Source organism: Liolophura sinensis, chromosome 1, assembly GCF_032854445.1.
Source record: "Liolophura sinensis isolate JHLJ2023 chromosome 1, CUHK_Ljap_v2, whole genome shotgun sequence".
NCBI classification, from domain to species: domain Eukaryota; kingdom Metazoa; phylum Mollusca; class Polyplacophora; order Chitonida; family Chitonidae; genus Liolophura; species Liolophura sinensis.
The window spans coordinates 93168898-93178861 of record NC_088295.1 but is presented as its reverse complement, the minus strand read 5'-3'; positions in this window follow the sequence as shown (position 1 = coordinate 93178861).

The following is a 9964-nucleotide window of genomic DNA, read 5'->3' as shown; positions in this document are numbered from 1 at the left end:
AATTTCTGAAAAATTAGAAAAGATACTTGTACATGTACATTTAAGACTTACATTACTACCAATTACTTTAAGGTATAAAAATCTATTTCATTGGGGTGCATAAAGTAAACTGACATAAGCAGCATAAAGTAAGTAACAAAACAAACCTGTAAAAAAAAACAGCCCAATATACATAGTATACACAATATACACCATAAGGTAAACCAGGATATACACTTAAACCAGGATATACACCATAAGGCAAACCAGGATATGCACCATATGGTAAACCAGGGTATACACCATAAGGCAAACCAGGGTATACACTTAAACCAGGGTATACACCATATGGTAAACCAGTGTATACACCATAAGGCAAACCAGGGTATACACTTAAACCAGGATATACACCATATGGTAAACCAGTGTATACACCATAAGGTAAACCAGGGTATACAGCATAAGGCAAACCTGGTTATACAGCATAAGGCAAACCTGGTTATACAGCATAAGGTAAACCAGGGTATAAAGCATGAGGCAAACCAGGGTATACACCAACCGAGGTATACACCATACGGCTAACCTGGGTATACCACATCAGGTAAACCAGGATATATACCATAAGGTAAACCAGGGTATACACTTAAACCAGGATATACACCATAAGGCAAACCAGGATATGCACCATAAGGTAAACCAGGGTATACAGCATAAGGTAAACCAGGGTATACACTTAAACCAGGGTATACACCATACGGTAAACCAGGATATGCACCATAAGGTAAACCAGGGTAGACACTTAAACCAGGATATACACCATAAGGTAAACCAGGGTATACACTTAAACCAGGGTATACACCATACGGTAAACCAGTGTATACAGCATAAGGCAAACCTGGTTATACAGCATAAGGTAAACCAGGTATACACCATAAGGCAAAACAGGGTATACACCAACCGAGGTATACACCCTACGGCTAACCTGGGTATACCACATCAGGTAAACAAGGATATATACCATAAAGTAAACCAGGGTATACACCATAAGGCAAACCAGGGTATACACCATGAGGCAAACCAGGATATACACCATAAGGCAAACCAGGGTATACATCATAAGGCAAACCTGGTTATACAGCACAAGGTAAACCAGGGTATACACAATAAGGCAAACCAGGGTGCCAACTGAGGTATACCCCATAAAGTAAACCCGGGTATACACCATAAGGCAAACCAGGATATACACCATAAGGCAAACCAGGGTATACATCATAAGGCAAACCTGGTTATACAGCACAAGGTAAACCAGGGTATACACAATAAGGCAAACCAGGGTATCAACCGGGGTATACACCATAAGGCTAACCTGGGTATACCACATCAGGTAAACCTGGTTATACAGCATAAGGTAAACCAGGATATGCACCATAAGGCAAACCAGGGTATACACCATAAGGTAAACCAGGGTATAAAGCATGAGGCAAACCAGGATATACAACATAAGGCAAACCAGGGTGTACACCAAACCAGGGTATACAGAATAAGGCAAACCAGGACATGGACCATAAAGCAAACCAGGACATGGACTATATAGCAAAGCAAGGTATGGACTATAAGGTAAACCAGGACATGGACTATAAGGCAAACCAGGACATGGGCTATAAGGCAAACCAGGATATGGACTATAAGGCAAACCAGTGTATGGACTATAACACAAACCAGGAGATGGACCATAAGGCAAACCAAGATATGGACCATAAGGTAAACCAGGGTATGGACAATAAGGCAAACCAGGACATGGGCTGTAAGGCAAACCAGGGTATGGACTATAAGGCAAACCAGGACATGGGCTATAAGGCAAACCAGGGTATGGACTATAAGGCAAACCAGGACATGGACTATAAGGAAAACCAGGACATGGACTATAAGGCAAACAAGGACATGGGCTATAAGGCAAACCAGGACATGGGCTATAACTGAATTAGGCTACCAAGTATCATACGACTACGTTCAAGTCCTCCGTATAATCGCAGGTTGTTTTTCATGAGATCTGGTCCATATTTTCTCAATTTGTGACTTTTTTCTAGGCCATGTATGTAACTTTACTGCAGTTGGAAGCCACATATGGGCATTATATAATTTCGAAATTAGTTGTAATTGTCTCCTGTGGTCTGTGTTCCAGACATAGAGAAGCCCCACATGCCTGTCGACAATGTGTCCCTCTGACGTCACAGGTTCAAAGGTGGCTCGGTCTTAGTGGAGTGTATTTTCTGATCTTTGATCACCAAACTCAACTTCTTCAATTTTCATCGCCTTTAATGATCGGAATCATCAAATCATCAAACTATCTGTCTGCAGTTTGACAGGCCTGGAATGGTGGCTGGGCATTCTGTATCCCCCTTGAGTGACACCAGCTCTTCCCAATCTCGTGTCAAACAAGTCGATTTAGTCAAAAGCCTGTTAGATTACATGGAGTTTGAACGAGTAAGAACGGGTTCTACTGATTGTGTCGCCTGCCAGTGCAAGACTGCGTCCGAGACCCCGAGATAGCTGGATTCAAATATACAATACGTGTAGCAGTTGGCATGAACAACAGGCTACATTTCACATACACTCTGCCAGCCAAAATCAAACAGGACACCTTGAGAGAAAAAATGGAAGGTTGTTTTCATATTAAATGGCTGAATATTTCGTTGTATGGATCAGTGAGAACACTGACACTGGTGCAGGGGTGCAATGAAGACTGCCTAATCTGGGATGGTGACCTTAACAGTTTCGGCTCTTTGTGCCTACCTTAACAAGTATATCGGTCTAAGGTCACGTGGACGCCCCGACAGGACTTCTGACACCGTCAACGTTCTAAAGGGGTTGTTGGCTTTGACATATTTACATTTCGGGCGTTTTCGTGAATTGCTGGATATTAATGTAAGGTAGGGTTTGAGCTGTTATTCTTAGTGAATTGTACGCGTGGATTAGATTAAAGCAAAGTTGGGCATTACGTTAGTTCCACCGACTTAGCTTTGGGCTACGGGTCATTGTGGTTAGTAAGCGCTTTATTTCTTGAATAAATGTTGTAAGAATATTTAAACTATGGTGAAACAAAACTTCACCGAAGAAATAAGAAATAATGGTTTTGCTTTTTTGCGATAAGTGGAAATGAGTGAAGTGTCCATATACTAACATAATTCACTGACCGTTTTCCGTTTCTCCTACTTTTAGGCTTTAACGGAGCATATTGCCCCTTCCCCAGCCTCTACGAGGATGTTGCTGACCAATAAAATCTTCTGGTTTTCCATGGTCGATCCTTCATTCTGCCTTAAGTACACTGTGACTACGAAAACACTGCGAACCTTGAGCCATCTCACGTTTCATCCTGCGCGTTCATTGTACATTTGTTATAGGTATTCTACAGGGTACAGGCGTCTGTCTTGTCTATCATCAGACGTACAACTCAATAAACTGTCTTGCTGTGGTGTCAGTGTTTCACAGGGTATATATCACTCACTGGAATGTCGTCCGGCGGACTCTTTAACAGACTCCCTTGTTATGATGTCCATGTCTTACAGGGTACAGGTCATTTTGGTTTGTCGTCAGGCGAACAGACTGTCTTGTTGTGGTGTCCAGGTGGTATAGGGGATAGGTCACTCTCCGGTCTCTCATCAGATGGACTCATCAAAAGACTACTTTGTTGTGGTGTCAATGTCTTACAGGTTACGTTTCAATCTCTGGTCTCTTGTCAAACAGACACCTCAATAGACTGTCTTGTTGTGATGTCGATGTCCACGGAGTACAGGTCACACTCTGGTCGCTCATCGGATGGACTCCTCAACAGACTGCTTTGTTGTCGTCCGTCATGAGACGGACTCCTTAATAGGCTGGCTTGTCTTACAAGGAACAAATCACTCTCTGGTCTGTCATCAGGCCGACTCCTCAATAGACTGCCTTGTTGTGGAGTCAATGTTTTTCAGGTTACAGGTCACTATTGTCTGTCATGAGACGGACACCTCAATAGACCGCCTTGTCTTACAGGATACAGGTCACAGATGAGCTTGTCAATAGACTGCCCTGTTGTGCTGTCCATGTCGTCCATGTCGTAGAGTACAGGTCACTCTCCGGCCTGACATCAGATGTGACTCAGTAGACTGCATTGTTGTAGTGCGGATGTCCTACAGATACAGGTCACTATCGTCTGCCATCAGACAAGCTCCTCAATAGAGTACCTTTGTTGTGGTGTCGATGTCTTACAGAGTACAGTTCACTCTCTGTTCTGTCATCAGATAAGTTCCTCAAAAGACTACCTTGATGTGGTGCCGATATCTTACAGGGTAAAGACCACTATTGGGTCTGTCATCAGACGGACTCCTCAGTAGATTACTTTGTTGTAGTGTCAATGTCTTCCACGTTGCAGGTCACCCTCTGTTCTGTCATCAGACTGATTCCCCAATAGATTACTTTGTTGTGGTGTCGATTTCTTACAGGGTACAGTTCACTCTCTGTTCTGTCATCAGACGGATTCCTCAAAAAATTATTTTGTTGTGTTGTCGATGTCTTACACGTTACAGGTCACTCTCTGGTCTCTCTTCAGACTGTTTCCCCAATAGACTACTTTGTTGTGGTGTCGATGTCTTACAGAGTACAGGTAACAATTTGGTCTGTCATCAGCCGGACTTCTCAAAAGACTGCTTTGTTGTGGTGTCGATATGTTACAGGTTAAAAGCCACTATTGGGTCTGTCATTAGACGGACTCCCCATTATATTACTTTGTTGTGGTGTCGATGTCTTACACGTTACAGGTCAATCTCTGGTCTGTCATCAGACTGATTCCGCAATAGATTACTTTGTTGTGGTGTCGATGTCCTACAGAGTAAAGGTCACTATTTGGTCTGTCATCAGAATGACTCCTCAATAGACTACTTTGTTGTGGTGTCGATGCCTTACATGTTACACGTCACTCTCTGGTCTCTCATCAGACTGATTCCCCCAATAGATTACTTTGTTGTGGTGTTGATGTCCTGCAGAGTAAAGGTCACTATTGGGTCTGTCATCAGACGGACTCCTCAATAGACTATTTTCTTGTGGCGTCGATGTTTTAAAGGGTGCAGTTTACTCTCTGTTCTGTCATCAGAAGGACTTCTCAGAAGATTATTCTGATGTGGTGTCGAAGTCTTGCAGGGTAAAGGACAATATTTGGTCTGTCCTCAGAAGGACTCCTCCATAGACTACTTTGTTGTGGTGTCGATGTCTTACACGTTACAGGTCACTCTCTGTTCTCTCATCAGACCTATTCCCCAATAGATTACTTTGTTGTGGTGTCGATGTCTTACACGTTACAGGTCACTCCCTGGTCTCTCATCAGACTGATTCCCCAATGGACTACTTTGTTGTGGTGTCAATGTCTTACACGTTACAGGTCACTCCCTGGTCTCTCATCAGACTGATTCCGCAATAGATTACTTTGTTGTGGTGTCGATGTCTCACAGAGTAAAGGTCACTGTTGGATCTGTCATCAGACGGACTCTTCAATAGACTACTTTGTTGTGTTGTCGATGTCTTACACGTTACAGGTCACTCTCTGGTCTCTCATCAGACGGACTACTCAAAAGATTTCTTTGTTGTGGTGTCGATCTCTTACAGGGTACAGGTCACTCTCTGGTCTGTCATCAGACGGACTCCTCAATAGACTACTTTGTTGTGGTGTCAATGTCTTACACGTTACAGGTCACTCCCTGGTCTCTCATCAGACTGATTCCCTAATAGATTACTTTCTTCTGGTGTTGATGTATTACAGTTTACAGGTCACTCTCTCGTCTCTCATCAGACGGACTCCTCAATAGACTACTTTGTTGTGGTGTCGATGTCTTACAGGGTAAAGGTCACAATTTGGTCTGTCATCAGACGGGCTCCTCTATAGATTACTTTGTTGTGGTGTCGATGTCTTACAGTGTACACGTCACTTTTTGGTCTCTCATCAGACTGATTCCCCAATAGATTACTTTGTGGTGGTGTCGAAAGAATGAGGGTCACTATTGGGTCCGTCATCAGACGGACTCCTCATGAGACTACTTTGTTGTGGTGTCGATGTCTTACACGTTACAGGTCACTATCTGTTCTGTCATCAGACTGATTCCCCAATAGATTACTTTTATGTCGTGTCGAAGTCTTACAGTGTACAGGCCACTATTGGGTCTGTCATCAGACGGACTCCTCAATAGACTACTTTGTTGTGGTGTCGATGTCTTACACGTTACAGGTCACTCTTTGGTCTCTCATCAGGCTGATTCCTCAATAGACTACTTTGTTGTGGTGTCGATGTCTTACAATGTACAGGTCAAAATTTGGTCTGTCAACAGACGGACTCCTCCAAAGATTACTTTGTTGTGATGTCGATGTCTTACAGGGTAATGGCCACTATTGGGTCTGTCATTATACGGACTCCTTAGTAGACTACTTTGTTGTGGTGTTGATGTCTTACAGGGTACAGGTCACTGTTGGGTCTGTCATCAGACGGACTTCTCTATAGATTAGTTTATTGTGGTGTCGATGTCTTAAAAGATACAGGTCACTCTCTGGTCTCTCATCAGACTGATTCCCCAATAGATTACTTTGTTGTGGTGTCGATGTCTTACAGGGTAAAGGTCACTATTGGGTCTGTCATCAGACGGACTCCTCTAAAGATTATCTTGTTGTGGTGTCGATGTCTTACAAGGTACAGGTCACTCTCTGGTCTGTCATCAGACGGACTCCTCAGTAGACTACTTTGTTGTGGTGTCGATGTCTTACTGTTGGTAAAGGCCACTAATGGTCTGTCATCTGGCGGACTCCTCAATAGACTACTTTGTTGTGGTGTCGATATCTTACACGTTACAGGTCACTCTCTGGTATCTCATCAGACCTATTCCCCAATAGACTACTTTATTGTGGTGTCGATGTATTACAGGGTAATAGCCACTATTGGGTCTGTCATCTGACGGACTCCTCAATAGACTACTTTGTTGTGGTGTCGATGTCTTACACGTTACAGGGTAAAGGCCACTATTGGGTCTGTCATCAGACAGACTCCTCTATAGAGTACTTTGTTGTGGTGTCGATGTCTTACAGGGTAAAGGTCACTACTGGGTCTGTCATCAGACGGATTCCGCAATAGACTATTTTGTTGTGGTGTCGATGTTTTACAGGGTACAGGTCACTATTGGGTCTGTCATCAGACGGATTCCTCAATAGACTACTTTGTTGTGGTGTCGATGTCTTACACGTTACAGGTCACTCTCTGGTCTCTCATCAGACTGATTCCCCAACAGACTACTTTGATGTGGTGTCGATATCTTACAGGTTAAAAGTCACTATTTGGTCTGTCATCAGACGGACTCCTCAATAGACTACTTTGTTGTGGTGTCGATGTCTTACACGTTACAGGGTAAAGGCCACTATTGGGTCTATCATCAGACAGACTCCTCTATAGATTACTTTGTTGTGATGTCGATGTCTTACAGGGTAAAGGTCACTATTGGGTCTGTCATCAGACGGATTCCTCAATAGACTATTTTGTTGTCGTGTCGATGTTTTACAGGGTACACGTCACAATTGGGTCTGTCATCAGACGGATTCCTCAATAGACTACTTTGTTGTGGTGTCGATATCTTACAGGTTACAGGTCAGTCTCTGGTTTTTTATCAGACTGATTCCCCAATAGATTACTTTGTTGTGGTGTCGATGTCTTACAGGGTAAAGGTCACTATTTGGTCTGTCATCAGACGGACTCCTCAATAGACTACTTTGTTGTGGTGTCGATATCGTAGGCCTACAGTTTAAAAGTCACTATTGGGTCTGTCATCAGACGGACTCCTCAATAGACTACTTTGTTGTGGTGTCGATGTCTTACACGTTACAGGTCAGTCTCTGGTCTTTCATCAGACTGATTCCCCAATAGATTACTTTGTTTTTGTGGTGTTGATGTCTTACAGTGTACAGGTCAATATTTGGTCTGTCATCAGACGGACTCCTCAATAGACTACTTTGTTGTGGTGTCGATGTCTTACACGTTACAGGTCAGTCTCTGGTCTTTCATCAGACTGATTCCCCAATAGATTACTTTGTTTTTGTGGTGTCGATGTCTTACAGTGTACAGGTCAATATTTGGTCTGTCATCAGACGGACTCCTCAATAGACTACTTTGTTGTGGTGTCGATGTCTTACACGTTACAGGTCAGTCTCTGGTCTTTCATCAGACTGATTTCCCAATAGATTACTTTGTTTTTGTGGTGTCGATGTCTTACAGTGTACAGGTCAATATTTGGTCTGTCATCAGACGGACTCCTCAATAGACTACTTTGTTGTGGTGTCGATATCTTACACGTTACAGGTCACTATTTGGTCTGTCATCAGACGGATTCCTCAGTAGACTATTTTGTTGTGGTGTCGATGTTTTACAGGGTACAGGTCACTATTTGGTCTCTCATCAGACGGACTCCTCAATAGACTACTTTGTTGTGGTGTCGATATCTTACAGGGTAAAGCTCACTATTGGGTCTGTCATCAGACGGAATCCTCTATAGATTACTTTGTTGTGGTGTCGATGTCTTACAGAGTACAGGTCACTCTCTGGTCTGTCATCAGACGGACTCCTCAATAGACTACTTTGTTGTGGTGTCGATGTCTTTCACGTTACAGGTCACTCTCTGGTCTCTCATCAAACTGATTCCCCAATAGATTACTTTGTTGTGGTGTCGATGTCTTACAGGGTAAAGGTCACTATTTGGTCTGTCATTAGACGGACTCCTTAATAGACTACGTTGCTGTGGTGTCGATGTCTTACACGTTACAGGTCAATCTCTGTCCTGTCATCTGATTCCCCAATAGATTACTTTGTTGTGGTGTCCATATCTTACAGGTTAAAATTCCCTATTGGGTCTGTCATCAGACGGACTGCTCAATAGACTACTTTGTTGTGGTGTCGATGTCCTACAGAGTAAAGGTCACTATTGGGTCTGTCATCAGACGGACTCCTCTATAGATTACTTTGTTGTGGTGTCGATGTCTTACAGTGTACAGGTCACTATTTGGTCTCTCATCAGACTGATTCCCCAATAGACTACTTTGTTGTGGTGTCGATGTCCTACAGAGTATAGGTCACTATTGGGTCTGTTATCAGACGGACTCCTCAGTAGACTACTTTGTTGTGGTGTCGATGTCCTACAGAGTAAAGGTCACTCTCTGTTCTGTCATCAGACTGATTCCCCAATAGATTACTTTGTTGTGGTGTCGATGTCTTACAGGGTACAGGTCACTATACCCACTTTAAATTCGCTATAAATGCTATTGCCAAAAGGCAACTTTTATCACACCGTGCATGTATTTTCTTTTGGGAAAAAAGTCAAGAATTTCAGTGGACTTTTTGTAAATAATGTTGTCCAGTCAGCATTTTTTTTTTTTTTTTTGCAATTGTGTACAAATAATTAAAATTTAGGTGTACAAGTGAGCAAGCGCCAGGTATCAACTGCACAGATTAGGATCGTCCGGAAAACATTGACTGCCGACTTGTTTTTCTACCAATGAATTGGTTGGCTATTTCTTCCAGATCCAGCTCATAAGTATTGTCTCGGCGGACATGTTATACAACTGTGTCAATATTACAAACAATGTTACCCACCCTACGTAAATAGTCTATCATATATTGTGTATCGTTTATTAATTTCTTTTTCTAAATAATTCCTCGACTATAGCCCCCCTCCCCCCATGCCCCCCGTTGTCTACCGCCATGATATATGCTAGTTTTCTCAGACGTAATATCAAATGATTTCTGTCGCCATCTCAAGCTGCTAGAAGCATTTATCCAAACGTGTTATTTTTTGATAGCCTATTGATAAAAAGTGGAAACAAAGCATTTACAAGCACATAAAAATACAGAAACATTTTAATGACATGTATAGGGTGGGGTTGGGGTTGGGGGGTTGGGGGTATTTCTACAAAACCTGCAGACACACTCCTT